General features: G+C 42.0%; 1 long non-coding RNA gene across 1 annotated transcript; it reads left to right on the top strand.

Annotated features, from left to right (window-relative positions):
- Positions 1 to 1,976: 1,976 nt before the first annotated feature.
- On the top strand, positions 1,977 to 14,039 carry LOC137637406 (uncharacterized). Its single transcript, XR_011043618.1, has 3 exons — positions 1,977 to 2,329; positions 11,280 to 11,507; positions 13,958 to 14,039. It is a non-coding gene; the product is annotated as an uncharacterized lncRNA (long non-coding RNA).
- The last annotated feature ends 724 nt before the right edge of the window (positions 14,040 to 14,763 follow it).

Below are 14,763 nucleotides of genomic sequence, written 5' to 3'. Positions count from 1 at the left end.
CTCTCTCTCTCTCTCTCTCTCATCCTCTCTCTCTCTCTCTCTCTTCTCTCTCTCTCTCTATCAATGCTTACGAACTCAATGCCTTTTTAATGAATCTCTCTCTCTCTCTCTCTCTCTCTCTCTCTCTCTCTCTCTCTCTTCTCTCTCTCTCTCTCTCTTCAGTCAATTTTTGATTTAATGAGTCGGTGATATTCCAAACAATAAACGATAGCTTAATTAAACATTATGTTAAAATCCTATTTCTAGAAACGCTACGTTATTTTTGTTACCTTGGGCAAGTTCTACGAGCCTGGTGTGGACCGTAATATCAACGACTGGCACCGTTTCATGATCTTAAGATTAATTATGTTTTGTCTAATAGAGGTAAAAGGAACGTGACTACGCTAGCGCATTTGCGTTGGCCTTTTTTACGGTCGCTTTGCTTTGCTTGGGAACGTGGCCGTCAATGTAAAGCAGGCTTAGAATATTTGCTTAGCTGATTAAATTTCTCTCTCTCTCCTCTCTCTCTCTCTCTCTCTCTCTCTCTCTCTCTCTCTCCTCTCTCTCTTCTCTCTCTCTCTCTCAAGAAGAAAATAATTACTGAAATTTCTAAAAACGATGTGACGATTATTCAGTCCAAAAATCAATCAGAAAACACGATTTTTTTCCTAAAAATACCATCGCTGATCAAATCTGAATAAAATCCTAATTAAATCATTTAAATTTCGGTCTATAGACAACAGTAGTTCGCTCATTATATATGGCATAACGCTTACCTGAAGGGCTATTGGTTCTAAATTTGTTTGTTTTTCGGTCTGTCAAAGCAAAGGTTTTTACCCTTAGTTTTGCCCATGTTGGGAAGGTGGGTAAACATGTCTACAGTGTTACGTAAATGTAAAGGTAATTGTTAAATTAGTTCCATTTTAGACTGTTTCTAAGCAATCTACGTTTTGTAGTGGCTGATGTGGTAACGTGTATAAATACCTAGGTTAGTTAAGATTCCAGTAATCCATAAAATGACAGACCTATGTCCTTTAAAGGTTTAAAGGCCGCTCATGAATGGCAGAGGCGAGGGAGAGTGACATTGCCCTAGCAAGCAGGACAATGCCCTAGAGACTGACCATATATTATATGATCAGCGCCCAAGCCTCCTCTCCACCCAAGCTAGGACCAGGGAGAGCCAGGCAGTGGCTGCTGATGACTCAGCAGGTAGACCTATAGGCTTCCCCAAAACCCCATATCCTTAGCTCACAAGGATGGTGAGGTTACAGACACCAGAAGAAACTATCGAGCTTGAGCATGCCTCGAACCCCATGCCAGCAGAACGCCAGGAGGGAACGTTACCAATAGGCTACCACAACAAGGTCGATAGTTTTTGTGTTGTCTGCAACCATACCATCCTTCCAAGCTAAGAATGAAAGGAGGGGGATGGCTATTGATCTATCTGGCGAGCCATATGCAGTCAGTGCCTGGTCTTCCCTGGTCCTAGCTTAATGGATTCATACATTTTTGCCTATACAATCTGGCACTGGAGCCTGGGAGGTCAATTATAACACCCGTTTGACGGGAGGCGGGGTGAGGTACGATTTCAGTGAGGGGACTAGGTGGGGTGAGGTACGATTTCAGTGGGGACTCTAGGTGGGGTGAGGTACGATTTCAGTGGGGACTCTAGGTGGGGTGAGGTACGATTTCAGTGGGGATTCTAGGTGGGGTGAGGTACGATTTCAGTGGGGATTCTAGGTGGGGTGAGGTACGATTTCAGTGGGGGGACTAGGTGGGGGTGAGGTACGATTTCAGTGGGGACTCTAGGTGGGGTGAGGTACGATTTCAGTGGGGACTCTAGGTGGGGTGAGGTACGATTTCAGTGGGGACTCTAGGTGGGGTGAGGTACGATTTCAGTGGGGATTCTAGGTGGGGTGAGGTACGATTTCAGTGGGGACTCTAGGTGGGGTGAGGTACGATTTCAGTGGGGACTCTAGGTGGGGAGAGGTACGATTTCAGTGGGCACTCTTTGCATATCATAATCAGTTTCATACTTGATCCTTATTATGTATTTATCTTTTTTGCAGATATTGTAATAGACTGCCAACTGAAATGAAGGACCTAAAGGGAGCAATTGAATTTAAGAAGAAACTAAGGACATTACTTTTCACAAGATCATATGATTTGGAAGATGCTACAATCAAAGAATTGTATAAAGTTATAATGAAAATGTTTCGTTTGATGATTAATATGGACCCAAAGAGAAGTAGTTCACTCGACTTCAGTGGAGGGTTGGATCTAAACCCTAAACAAGTAAGAGTAGGGTTCCCCTGCAGTATAGGACCTGAAAAGCGTCCCTTGAAGTAAGGTAAATAAAGAGGGTATTACTGAGACTTTGAAATTAACTATTTTTTTGTAATTATCAAACCCAGTCTTTAATGATGGTCCCCCAGGAGAGACAAGTTTGCATCTCATTTATTAATACATCTTGTATTCTGTGAATCTAAATATCCTTTTGTGTCTCCTGGCTGGTGACGTCTGCATGTGGAAACCTGGCGGTGGTACATATTAAAGGATTTCGACTCCTTTAATGTAACGCAAGCATGTGGCATCAGTACTGACTGGTTGCGTAGATTTCAATACTTGATATTTCAGTCATTTAATCTTTTTTTAGTTTATCGTGTCTGTTAAATGTATTGGTGATAACTTTTCAGATGTTGATAGAAAAGGTTTCATCATTTGACTGGTAAGAAAAAAATTTGAGATTGAATAATAACTATTTTTATAGGAATAATAATGGTACTGAGTTATTACCGAGTCTATTTTCACTGTGGTATTCTCTCTCTCTCTCTCTCTCTCTCTCTCTCTCTCTCTCTCTCTCTCTCTCTCTCTCTCTCTCTCTCTCTCGTTGGACGATTTGCCATACTGCTGTCTTTTCTGCCTCCTTTCTTCCACCCTGTTGTCCGACCTCTCTTAATACACTATGTAGTAGAACGTATGTATATTCCCTTGGCAGTGTATGACCCCTATCCCCTGGAGCTAATGATCTCAATTGATAAATGCAGTCTTTAGAGGGGCAGGATAACAAGTCTAGCCGTATTCATTTGCTGAGCTGAGCAAGAACTCTTTAATTTCCTGTTTGATTCAGGGATCCCTCCAAGTGTTCCTATGATATTTTCTTATTGTTGACAATTCTTCTTCACTTTAGAGGTTACTGCACTCTAATTGTTCTGTGGTTGCTTTCCTCTTGGTAAGGGTAGAAGAGACACTTTAGCTGTGGTAAGCAGCTCTTCTAGGAGGAGAAGGAGAAGGTAGTGCCATAGCCTCAATACCATGGTCTTCCACTGTCTTTGGATAGAGTTCTCTTGCTTGAGGGTACACTCGGGCACACTATTCTATCTTATTTCTTTTCCTCTTGTTTTGTTAAGTTTTTCATGGTTTATGTAGAAGATATTTATTTTAATGTTACTCTTAAAATATTTTGTTGTAATTTCTTTTTTTTTCCTTTCCTCACAGGGTTATTTTCCCTGTTGGGCACCTTGGGCTTATAACATCCTGCTTTTCCAACTAGGGTTGTATCTTAGCAAGTAATAATAATATTAAGTTTACATCTTCAGTGAGATTTTAACCCTAATGTACAAGATTGAACTTAAGGTATACGCATATCAGTGTTTTCTTAATTGCTCATCGAATCTTCTAGAGTTTTTATGATTGCAATTGCTTGCAAGACAAAGAAAGGCATTGCTTGATAGGATTTAGGGAGTGCTGCTGCATATATAACAAGGTCTTTGAACTGTTTATTTATATCAGAGTTTAATGTGCTGCTGATGAAGTCATGTTTTGTGTTTTAATGTGTTCAGGTGTGCAAAGGGTTTCCCTGATCAGGGCTTTTAGGGAGATGTGGTCTGCCAGCACAGAGCATCATTAACTAAACTTGTTAGTTTTGCAAGTAGAGACGTTGCAAGATCAGCTTAAGTATACTGAAGTCCTTAAATATAAACTATTCTTTGTTATTAGTTCCAACAGACTTGCCCCCTCAATCACAAATATTAAGGTCAGTACTACACAATTTTTCAATATTAAACTTACCCGATAATCATGTAGCTGTCAACTCTGTTGCCCGACAGAATTCTATGGAGGGATACGCCAGCTATCACAATACTAGAAGGGGGTGTTCTTACCAGCGCCACCTGTGGCCAGGTACTCAAGTACTTCTTGTTGACACCTCCTCAATTATTCCTCTGTCGTGCTTCTGACAAGACGTTCTGGGATACGCTTATGTTCTTGGAGTATTTTCACGACTTTGGTGAAGTATTTCTCTTTGATTTCGGCTGTCGCTTTACTGGAAACTTCTATTTTAGCTTAGTTAGCTTTTGGAATTAATTTGATTATTTTTGGTGACGAAGAGAGTATGAACTCTCGTTCACCTTTCAATGGCCGACCCTTCCCTTAGACGGAAGTGTTGGTGTCTAAGAGAGTATAGACTCTTTTTCTTAATTTTGCTTAACAAAAGTTATAGATTTATTTTATATCTCTCCGCCTCTTATAGGCCTCTTCGATTAACTTCCTTTTATTATAAACTTATTAAAATTAATTTTTATATTTGTTTATATTCGACCTTCCTAATAGTAGGCGGTCTTTTCTTGGTACCGAAGTTAATTATCGTGAGCCCGTCATTTCGGTTTTACCTGTTAACATATTATGCTATTTTAAGGTCTTTGAAAGAATTTCTTTGATAGTCTCGTACTTTTTCAAAGTTGAACTAACGTTTTGTTTGTCTCGGCAGTTGTTGACGTTCAGAACGTTTCAACTTGCACTCTATCGTTACGATAGAGAAAGAATGTTCACGGTTTCACATTGCAGTAAGAGTAACCGTGTCTAGCGTTTTGTTCATTCTTTCTTAACTTAATGGTTTTGATCCTAATAAGGAACTTTTCTTTTTGGGAAATATTTCAGTTTTTTCCTTTAACAATAATATGTTTTAACGATATATATGTTTGGGCTCTTCTCTCAGGTTCTAAGTCAAGAGAGAGAGAGAGAGAGAGATAGAGACGGAGGGAGAAAGAGGATAAACGTTTCCCTCAAACCTGCCAGGCGTACGAGTAACGTCGTTATCGTTTTGCTCTTATCCCTAGTCTCTTTAGGGGAAGAAACTAAACGTTTCTAGAGTGATCTAGTGTTTAGTCTCTTTCCAGCCACTGAATTTTCTTTCATTAGATTTTTCTGTTACATTGTAATTCTGTTTTCGCAATTACTAACTTTTGAGAAGGATAGAATTGCGTGTTTCAGGTACAAACCACTTAAAGTTTCGAGTTCAGTGAAATAAGTGCAAACAGAAATCAAAGTGATAAGTGATTAGCGCAAAGTATGTCAGTGTTATGCGTGAGGGTACTTTTGTGCGCGCCAGTCGTCCTCCCAGTCCGGGACCTCTTGCAAGCTCCCAAGCCCAGGGGAGAAGCAATGTCGAAGGGCATAAGGGTTCGGCAGGCCTTGATCGGCGCACAGAAGTATCCTCGGTGGTTGTGGGCGTGTCTTACCGAGACCGTCACTCCCACCCGCAGACGATTGAGCCCTTTTTTTGCTCGTCTGCAGAAGAGATTTAGAGGAGAAAATAAAGGCAGAGTTACGCTGGTCTCAGGTCTCAGACCTCTTAAACGTAAAGTCCAGACCTATGCCAGACGTACGAAGTAAAGTTCAACAACCCGGCTGCACCCGTTCAGCCTGTGCTGCACCCGCCTGCACTCGCTGCACCCAGTCGCAACACCATCTGCCAGGCGTACGATGTTGTGGACTCTACTACAGTCCATGCAAGCACAGCTTTCGGACTTGATGCGTGAGTGTCGTGCTGAGAGTGTTGCACCTCCTGCACCTGTGGTGCACCAACCTCCTGCACCCGTTCAGCCTGTGCTGCACCCGCCTGCACCGGTGGTGCACCAACCTCCTGCACCCGTTCAGCCTGTGCTGCACCCGCCTGCACCGGTGGTGCACCAACCTCCTGCACCCGTTCAGCCTATGCTGCACCCGCCTGCACCGGTGGTGCACCAACCTCCTGCACCCGTTCAGCCTGTGCTGCACCCGCCTGCACTCGCTGCACCCAGTCGCAGCTCCATCTGCCAGGCGTACGATGTTGAACCACTTTCGGAGTTTGCTGTTCACAGTGTTGTTCAGCCTCAGCCTTCTTTAAGGCAACCCTTGCTTTGGGATCAGGAGAGTTACACTCTTCCTCCTCCTCCCCTTGCTGCTCCTCCAGTGGTGCAACTCTCGGTTGGGGTACAACAACCTCTCCCCTCCGTGAGTCTGTCTGCTCAACCAGCGCTGCACCGAGTTCAACCCTCATCTAGGCAAGCTCATCTACACCATGCACTTGCGCCTCAGGAGCCTCAGCTTGCTAGAACTTTACCTTGTTCTGCGCAGCCTCAACCTTCTCATGCTCCACTCATCTCTCAGGAACAGGAACGGACTACTCCGCCTCCGTCCTCCGCTTAGCTGGTACAATCCTTGGGTGCAACTCTTGCTAGGAGTCAACCTCCTTCACCCTTGCACCTGCCTTCTGCTCCGTCTGTTGTTCAGCCTATGCAGTCTGAACCTCAGGTTTTCCCTCAAGTTGAGGAAACCTCTGTTGTTGTTCCAGCTCGTTCTGACTCTGCTGTTCAGCATACCATGGTTCAACCCCATGCAAGCATGCATTAAGCACTCTAGCACTGGTCATGGAATTTCTGAGAAATGTTAAACGCCATGCACACGCTCTGCTTTCCTTTCAGCAGGCTCTGCTTACAGCAGGCTCTACTTCCTACATGCTCAGCATTCAGCATGCTCTGCATTCAGCATGCTCTGCATACAACATGCTCTGCATACAGCATGCTCTGCATTCAGCATGCTCTGCATACAGCATACTCTGCATACATCATGCTCTGCATACCTTACCGCATGCTTCTCAACACATCTTGGGTTGTTGCCAACTCACTAGACTGTCAAGCAGTTTCATAACGTTGCCTTCTAGTCTGCTGCTTTGCACCAGTGAACCCTCACTCAGAGAACTTAGCTTTTCTAGGATAAGGTCCCTGTAGATGAGAAAGTTCTTTTCTCCCTCCTTCTGATATTCCCTTGAGGACTCTGTCATTTGGAGGGAGCCTTTAGCTGCATAACCTCTTATGGACTTTTATTTAAGCATAACATGCTTACAGGGAAGGTAATGGTTACACTTCAGCCGCTAATCCCGTCTGTTACCACACCTGCTCCCATAGACCTTGAGCTGTGTTGCATGACATGCAGTCCAAGCTTAGTCCTTGTTAGAGGATTTTTTGTTTACGGAGTCAATGTGTCACGGGGAAGACGTTCAACAACCAACAGAAGGGACTTGTTGTGACGCAGTGGGCAACCTCAGCAACCCGTTAAGGAGTTGTCTGTACGACCCGGACAGTCTAGACAGATTCGGGTTGTCACTGTACTTCCTCGCTTGCCCATGATTGACAGTTTACAGACTGTGCAGCAGTATCATGATCTTGTGTCCGGCTCCGTCAGACGACTGGCTTTTAAGAGCTCCCTCAAGTCGTCGCTGTCTGGAGATTTTCAAATGGACTATGGATCTGACCAAGGAACTGGGCCTCCTGGTCAATTTTGAGGAGTCTCAGCTCGTTCCATCCCAGACCATTGTCTCCTTGGGTATGGATCTTCAGAGTCGAGCTTTTCGGACTTGTCCGTCGGCCCCAAGGATCTTCCAAGCCCTAGAATGCATCCAGAGCATGCTGAGAAGGAACCGATGCTTAGTCAGGCAGTGGATGAGTCTAACAGGGACACTTTCATCGCTGGCCCTGTTCATCGAGTTAGGGAGACTCCACCTCCGCCCCCTTCAGTATCATCTAGCTGCTCACTGGATAAAGGATATGACGCTAGAGACGGGTTCAGTTCCTGTTTCCGAAGAGATGAGGTCTACTCTAACGTGGTGGAAGAACAGCATTCTTCTCAAGGAAGGTCTACCATTGGCTGTTCAGTCCTCCGACCACCGTCTCTTCTCGGACGCATCGGACACGGGCTGGGGTGCGACACTGGACGGACAGGAATGCTCGGGAACATGGAATCAGGAGCAAAGGACACTTCACATCTATTGCAAGGAGTTGTTGGCAGTTCATTTGGCCTTGATAAACTTCAAGTCCCTCCAGCTTAACAAGGTGGTGGAGGTGAACTCCGACTACACCACAGCCTTGGCTTACATCTCCAAGCAGGGAGGGACTCATTCGAGGAAGTTGTTCGAGATCGCAAGGGACCTCCTCATTTGGTCAAAAGATCGAAAGCTCACGCTGGTAACGAGGCTCATTCAGGGCGATATGAATGTCATGGCAGATCGCCTCAGCCGGAAGGGTCAGGTCTTCCCCACAGAGTGGACCCTTCACAAGAATGTTTGCAGCAGACTTTGGGCCCTGTGGGATCAGCCAACCATAGATCTATTCGCTACCTCGACGACCAAGAGGCTCCTCTTGTATTGTTCTCCGATTCCAGACCCAGCAGCAGTTCGCGTGGATGCCTTTCTGCTGGATTGGTCCCATCTCAACCTGTATGCATTCCCGCCGTTCAAGATTGTCAACAGGGTACTTCAGAAGTTCGCCTCTCACAAAGGGACACGGCTGACGTTGGTTGCTCCCCTCTGGCCCGCGAGAGAATGTTTCACTGAGGTACTGCAATGGCTGGTCGACGTTCCCAGGACTCTTCCTCCTAGAGTGGACCTTCTGCGTCAACCTCACGTAAAGAAGGTACTCCCACCTCCACGCTCTTCGTCTGACTGTCTTCAGACTATCGAAAGACTCTCAAGAGCTAGAGGCTTTTCGAAGGAGGCAGCCAGAGCGATTGCCAGAGCAAGGACGACATCCACTCTCAGAGTCTATCAGTCTTTATGGGAAGTCTTCCGAAGCTGGTGCAAGGCCAATGCAGTTTTCCTCAACCAGTACCAATGTAACCCAGATTGCTGACTTCCTGTTACATCTAAGGAACGTAAGCTCCCTATCAGCTCCTACGATCAAGGGTTACAGAAGTTTGTTGGCAGCGGTTTTCCGCCACAGAGGCTTGGATCTTTCCTCCAACAAAGATCTACAGGACCTCTTAGGTCTTTTGAGACCTCAAAGGAACGTCGGTTGTCCACTCCAGGCTGGAATCTAGACGTGGTCCTAAGGTTCCTAATGTCATCAGGATTTGAACCGCTCCAATCAGCCTCTTTTAAGGACCTCACATTAAAAAACTCTTTTCCTCGTGTGCTTAGCAACAGGTAAAAGAGTAAGTGAGATCCACGCCTTCAGCAGGAACATAGGTTTCACATCTGAAACGGCTACATGTTCCTTGCGGCTCGGTTTTTTTGGCTAAAACGAGCTTCCTTCCCGTCCTTGCCCTAAGTCGTTCGAGATCCCAAGCCTGTCCAACATGGTGGGGAACGAACTAGAGAGAGTACTTTGCCCTGTTAGAGCTCTTAAGTACTATTTAAGAAGGTCAAAACCATTACGAGGACAATCAGAAGCCTTATGGTGTGCTATCAAGAAGCCTTCTCTACCAATGTCTAAGAACTCAGTTTCTTACTACATCAGGCTTCTGATTAGAGAAGCAAATTCTCATCTGAAGGAAGAAGACCTTGCTTTGCTGAAGGTAAGGACACATGAAGTGAGAGCTGTGGCTACTTCAGTGGCCTTCAAACAGAACCGTTCTCTGCAGAGTGTTATGGATGCAACCTATTGGAGAAGCAAGTCAGTGTTCGCATCATTCTATCTCAAAGATGTCCAGTCTCTTTACGAGTACTGCTACACCCTGGGTCCATTCGTAGCAACGAATGCAGTAGTAGGCGAGGGCTCAGCCACTACATTCCCATAATTCCATAACTTTTTAACCTTTCTCTTGAATACTTTTTATGGGTTGTTCGGTCGGCTAAGAAGCCTTCCACATCCTTTTTGATTTGGCGGGTGGTCAATTCTTTCTTGAGAAGCGCCGAGGTTAAAGGTTGTGATGAGGTCCTTTAGTATGGGTTGCAGCCCTGTATACTTTAGCACCTTTGGGTTGATTCAGCCTCCAAGAGGAACGCTGCGCTCAGTAAGGAAGACGAACTTAAAAAAGAGACAGAGTAACGGTTCAATTCGACTTCCTTACCAGGTACTTATTATTTCATTGTTATTTGAGATAACTGTTATATGAAATATGGGATACTTAGCTATCCTTTAATCTTGTACACTGGTTTTCACCCACCCCCCTGGGTGTGAATCAGCTACATGATTATCGGGTAAGTTTAATATTGAAAAATGTTATTTTCATTAGTAAAATAAATTTTTGAATATACTTACCCGATAATCATGATTTAATTGACCCTCCCTTCCTCCCCATAGAGAACCAGTGGGACCGAGGAATAATTGAGGAGGTGTCAACAAGAAGTACTTGAGTACCTGGCCACAGGTGGCGCTGGTAAGAACACCCCCTTCTAGTATTGTGATAGCTGGCGTATCCCTCCATAGAATTCTGTCGGGCAACAGAGTTGACAGCTACATGATTATCGGGTAAGTATATTCAAAAATTTATTTTACTAATGAAAATAACATATTTTAGATGTTTTATTCCAGCTATGACTATATAGTGGAAAGACAGTTGAATCTTTGTAACTTCAGATGTTTTTATGTTCAACAGGCTGACACAACTCTCTTTTTATAGTTGATATATACCAGATCTATCAGTCACTACTTTTCATATAGTTTATTTCCATATTTCCTTTCCTCACTGGGCTATTTTCCCTGTTGGAACTTTTGGGCTTATAGCATCCTGCTTTTCCAACTAGAGTTGTATCTTAGTAACGATAATAACAATAATCTATAATGCAATGTTTTATGTCAAGGGAAACATGCAAGTCTGCATTAATGACTTGTTTCCAATGGTGAAGTGTTGTGTATATCTGGTGAGCTATAAAGTCTGGGAATCAGGGTGAGACACCCCATCAGTTTTTCCTACCCAGGTTGTAACTTATCTAATCAGAACACCAGTTTAGCAACGAGACAAATCAGGCAGCAGTGTGTCATGGCTGTGAAAGCTGGCTATCAACACACTGCCAGGGCAGGCACTACAGAAAATAGGAGGAGAGATTCTCTCCTCCTCATTCCTGGGTTGACAAGGAGGGGAGGTTTTAGTTGTGGTAGCCTATGAACTGTATAATAATAATAATAATAATAATAATAATAATAATAATAATAATAATAATAATAATAATAGTGTCCAACACAAAAGTGATTATTGGCTATTGCCTTGAAATTGACTTTTATGCCTGAAAAGAAAAGACTGCTAATCTGTTTTCCCTTTTCCAGATCTGATGGAGTGAGGTCGCCAACCAGCTGTTAAGTGCAATTGCACTTCAACTATATCACAGTTCCCACTTCCCTTCTCTCATCTGCCTGTCCAACTTACCTTGGGTTTGCTCCCTGTTGCACGTGAGTTCTGATTGGCCTCCTAGGACCCTGGCTAAAGTAAAGCTACTCACAGGTCTGGTAGCTGCCTGGTCCTCGTATACACCGACTTCCCTGTCGTTATAACAAGTAAGGTTGATTTTCCTTTTGGGTCATCTGATCATGCTTTGATTTCATTAGTGGTAAAGACAGAACAACCTGTCCCTAATGTATATTTTAATGTAAGATTTATATAAAATCTCAGACTGGAATGATATATAAGTGATTTTTTCTAACATGAATTGGTCACAATTGTATGGTAGTGTTGAGCCTATTTGGGCTATTTTCCCTGTCTGAATCCTCAAGCTTATAGCTTTCCCAACTAGGATTGTAGCTTAGTAAGTAATAATAGTAATCTAGTCAACATAATCGGTAAGCGTAGCACTTTAGATGCGTTAAGGTACCGAGTGAAGGACAAACCATGTTTTAATGATGATTGTTGACGTGGTCATTTGGAGAGGCAGGAGGCATATCATCTTTGGCAGGGTAACAGATCAGATTTGACTTTGAATAACTATACTCGGGTAAGAACTGTTGTTCAGAGTTTATGCTTCAACTGAAAAGGGATGCAATTTAACTAGAAAAGACGCCCTTTCTGGTACAACACAGGAGCATATGTGGTGGTCTACCCTTAAATCTGCACTCTTTGGTGTAGACAACAATTCCTCCTTTACTTAAACTAACTGGCTCAGTCACGCATTGTCCAAAGCAAAAGATAACACTTTTGGCTGATGTGTTTGACAGTAAACAGAGTAATGAAAAACTTGGTCTTCCGCATTCCTGTTTTCCTAAGGCTGAACTAACTAACTTTAGCTCTTTGATCTTGTGAAATTAAAGCTCTCTTAAATGACCTTGATGCTCATGGAGGTGTAGACCCAAATGGTATTTTTCCTTTGCTTTTTATAAAGACTAGATTTCTTAACTCCAAAGTTAATTGTTATTTCCCACAAGTTAGGATAAGGTTCTTTTAGCACTTGTTGAAGATTGGTAATGTTACTCTATTATGTAAATGTATTTGCGGTAGCTCTAGTCAAGCTGTGATTACCGCCCATTTTCCGTCGCCCCCATTTTATCTAAAGTTTTTGAACGACTTTTGGCAAATTGTCTAGATATGACTGCTGAGATTGATCATCTGTTCCCTAGTCCTGAAATTAGGCTTTGAGAGGCCTTGGAGCATGTGATGCCCTTCTTATAAATCTCCAATGCTGTACAGAAATCCCTTGATTGTGATAAGAGAGTTCGTATGATTGGCATCAATTTTAGTGCTGCCTTAAACCTTGTTAATCATGAGGCACTTCTTTTCAAACTAAAAACAGTTGGGAGTGGGGTGTCTTTATTTACCATTATTATTGAATTCTTAAGTAATATATTGCAAAGAGTTGTTGTTGATGGGCACCATATTGAGTAAAGGAATATATCCGGTGTTTCTCAGGGTAGTGTTCTTGGCCCATTACTTCTCGTACTCAATACACATGTGGTTTCGCCTAGAACTCAAGTTTGTTGCAAGTATAGATTTTTTGCTTCAATATAATCTCCTGAATGTAGATCTTGGGTTGCTGAATCTCTAGATAGAGAACTAGGTACAATTAGTATATGGTGCAAATTATGGGGCATGAAGTTAAACCCCAACAAAACTCTAGGTTTGATTGTAAGTAGGTCGAAGACTGTCACCTCAACATCCAGATTTCTGCATTGATAATGTTTCTTTAACTAAATACGACTCTTTGAATTTTGGGTGTGATACTTGTAGCAAATTTACTTTTGAGAAACATTTTCAATCTGTTTTTCAATTGAACAATTAATAGCATATTGAGAAAGTCTTAAAATTTTTTATAATTTATTCTGAAGAAGTGTTTTAATTCTTTCATTTTACCTTGTTTCGAATATTGTTCTCCTGTCTGGTCTTTAGCTGCTGATTCTCATCTTAATTTATTGTACAAAAACTGGCGGTTTATTGAATTTCTTATTCTTGATTTAGATATTAATCTCTGGCACAGTCATTCAGCTAGTTCTTTATGCATTATGCATAACATTTTTCATAACTCTGACCAATCTTTGCATCCAGATCTTCCTGGACAGTACCATGCTGCTCGTAATACTAGATATTATGTAGTTAATTCTAACAGTCTTGCCTTCTCCATCAAAAATCTCAATAATACACAGTATTCTAGAAGTTTTATTCCTGCTGTGAACCAGATTGTGGAATGATATTCTTAATCAGGTAGTTGAATGGGTGGAACCTGAATAGTTCATTTATGAAATATCTATTTTAATGTTGTTACTGTTCTTAAAATATCAATTTCTTTTCTTTTCCTCACTGAGCTATTTTTCCATGTTGGAGCCCTTGGGCATAAAGCACATTGCTTTTACAACAAGGGTTGTATCTTAGCTATCAATAATAATAATAATAATAATAATAATAATAATAATAATAATAATAATAATAATAATAACAACAACAATGTTGTGTTGTATGTGCAATGTCTAAAATGTAATTCAGCTAAAAGTATGAGAATACTAATATATTTATTTTCTTTCAGAATTATATACCTGTGTTCCAAGTTTTCAAGAAGATACGTTAACAGTACTGGAGAGATTCTCTTCACTAATTACAGGTAAGGTGTTCATATGGAAATGTGACTGTTTTATTTCAGGTACTATTGACTCTTAGAGTATCATAAAATACATTAACACAAACCAAAATTGTGAAATTCATTCTAATTATTAAAGTCTTCCTTCACCTAATGAGTTATCCTAAACATTTGCTTCTTTCCTTTTTAATCGCAAAAGTCCTCTGATAATTATGACTAAGCCCTTCGTCATGACAGCCATACAGATCCTACTAAGAAATTGTGAAATATTCATTTTTTTCATACATTGTCTCAACTTGAACTTGCCCATATGTCCATGTCTGTCATGCACAATTATACATATTGTGATTGCACCATTCACAGAAAATATGTATACATATACTTCTTTATCCATACACCAGCAAAATAATACTACCCCACAAAGAACTAGCAAATCTCCTAATTTCGCCTAGCGTACCATTACCATGTATAAAAATGCCAACCTATTTTGGATTCCAAAAACTAACATTATTTTTGTATCTTTCATCATTCCTTGCATGGACATCATTTTCATAATTGTAATCTTTCACTACTCCAAACACATCTTCCTATTATAACCTTTCATTTGCCTATCTCATTTTCTGTTTGTTTTTCTTTTTTCTTAAGAATCGAAAAACTCGCACATACACTGGCATTAACAACTGCAAGAACTTCATCCCTACCACATATTCCTTTATATTCTCATCCCCAAACTTCTTCCATGCTGAAGTGTCTAA

This window comes from Palaemon carinicauda, unplaced genomic scaffold (genome assembly GCF_036898095.1).
Source record: "Palaemon carinicauda isolate YSFRI2023 unplaced genomic scaffold, ASM3689809v2 scaffold711, whole genome shotgun sequence".
Taxonomy (NCBI): Eukaryota; Metazoa; Arthropoda; class Malacostraca; order Decapoda; family Palaemonidae; genus Palaemon; species Palaemon carinicauda.
Note: the sequence above shows the minus strand (reverse complement) of the source record. Positions and strands in the feature narration are given on the sequence as shown.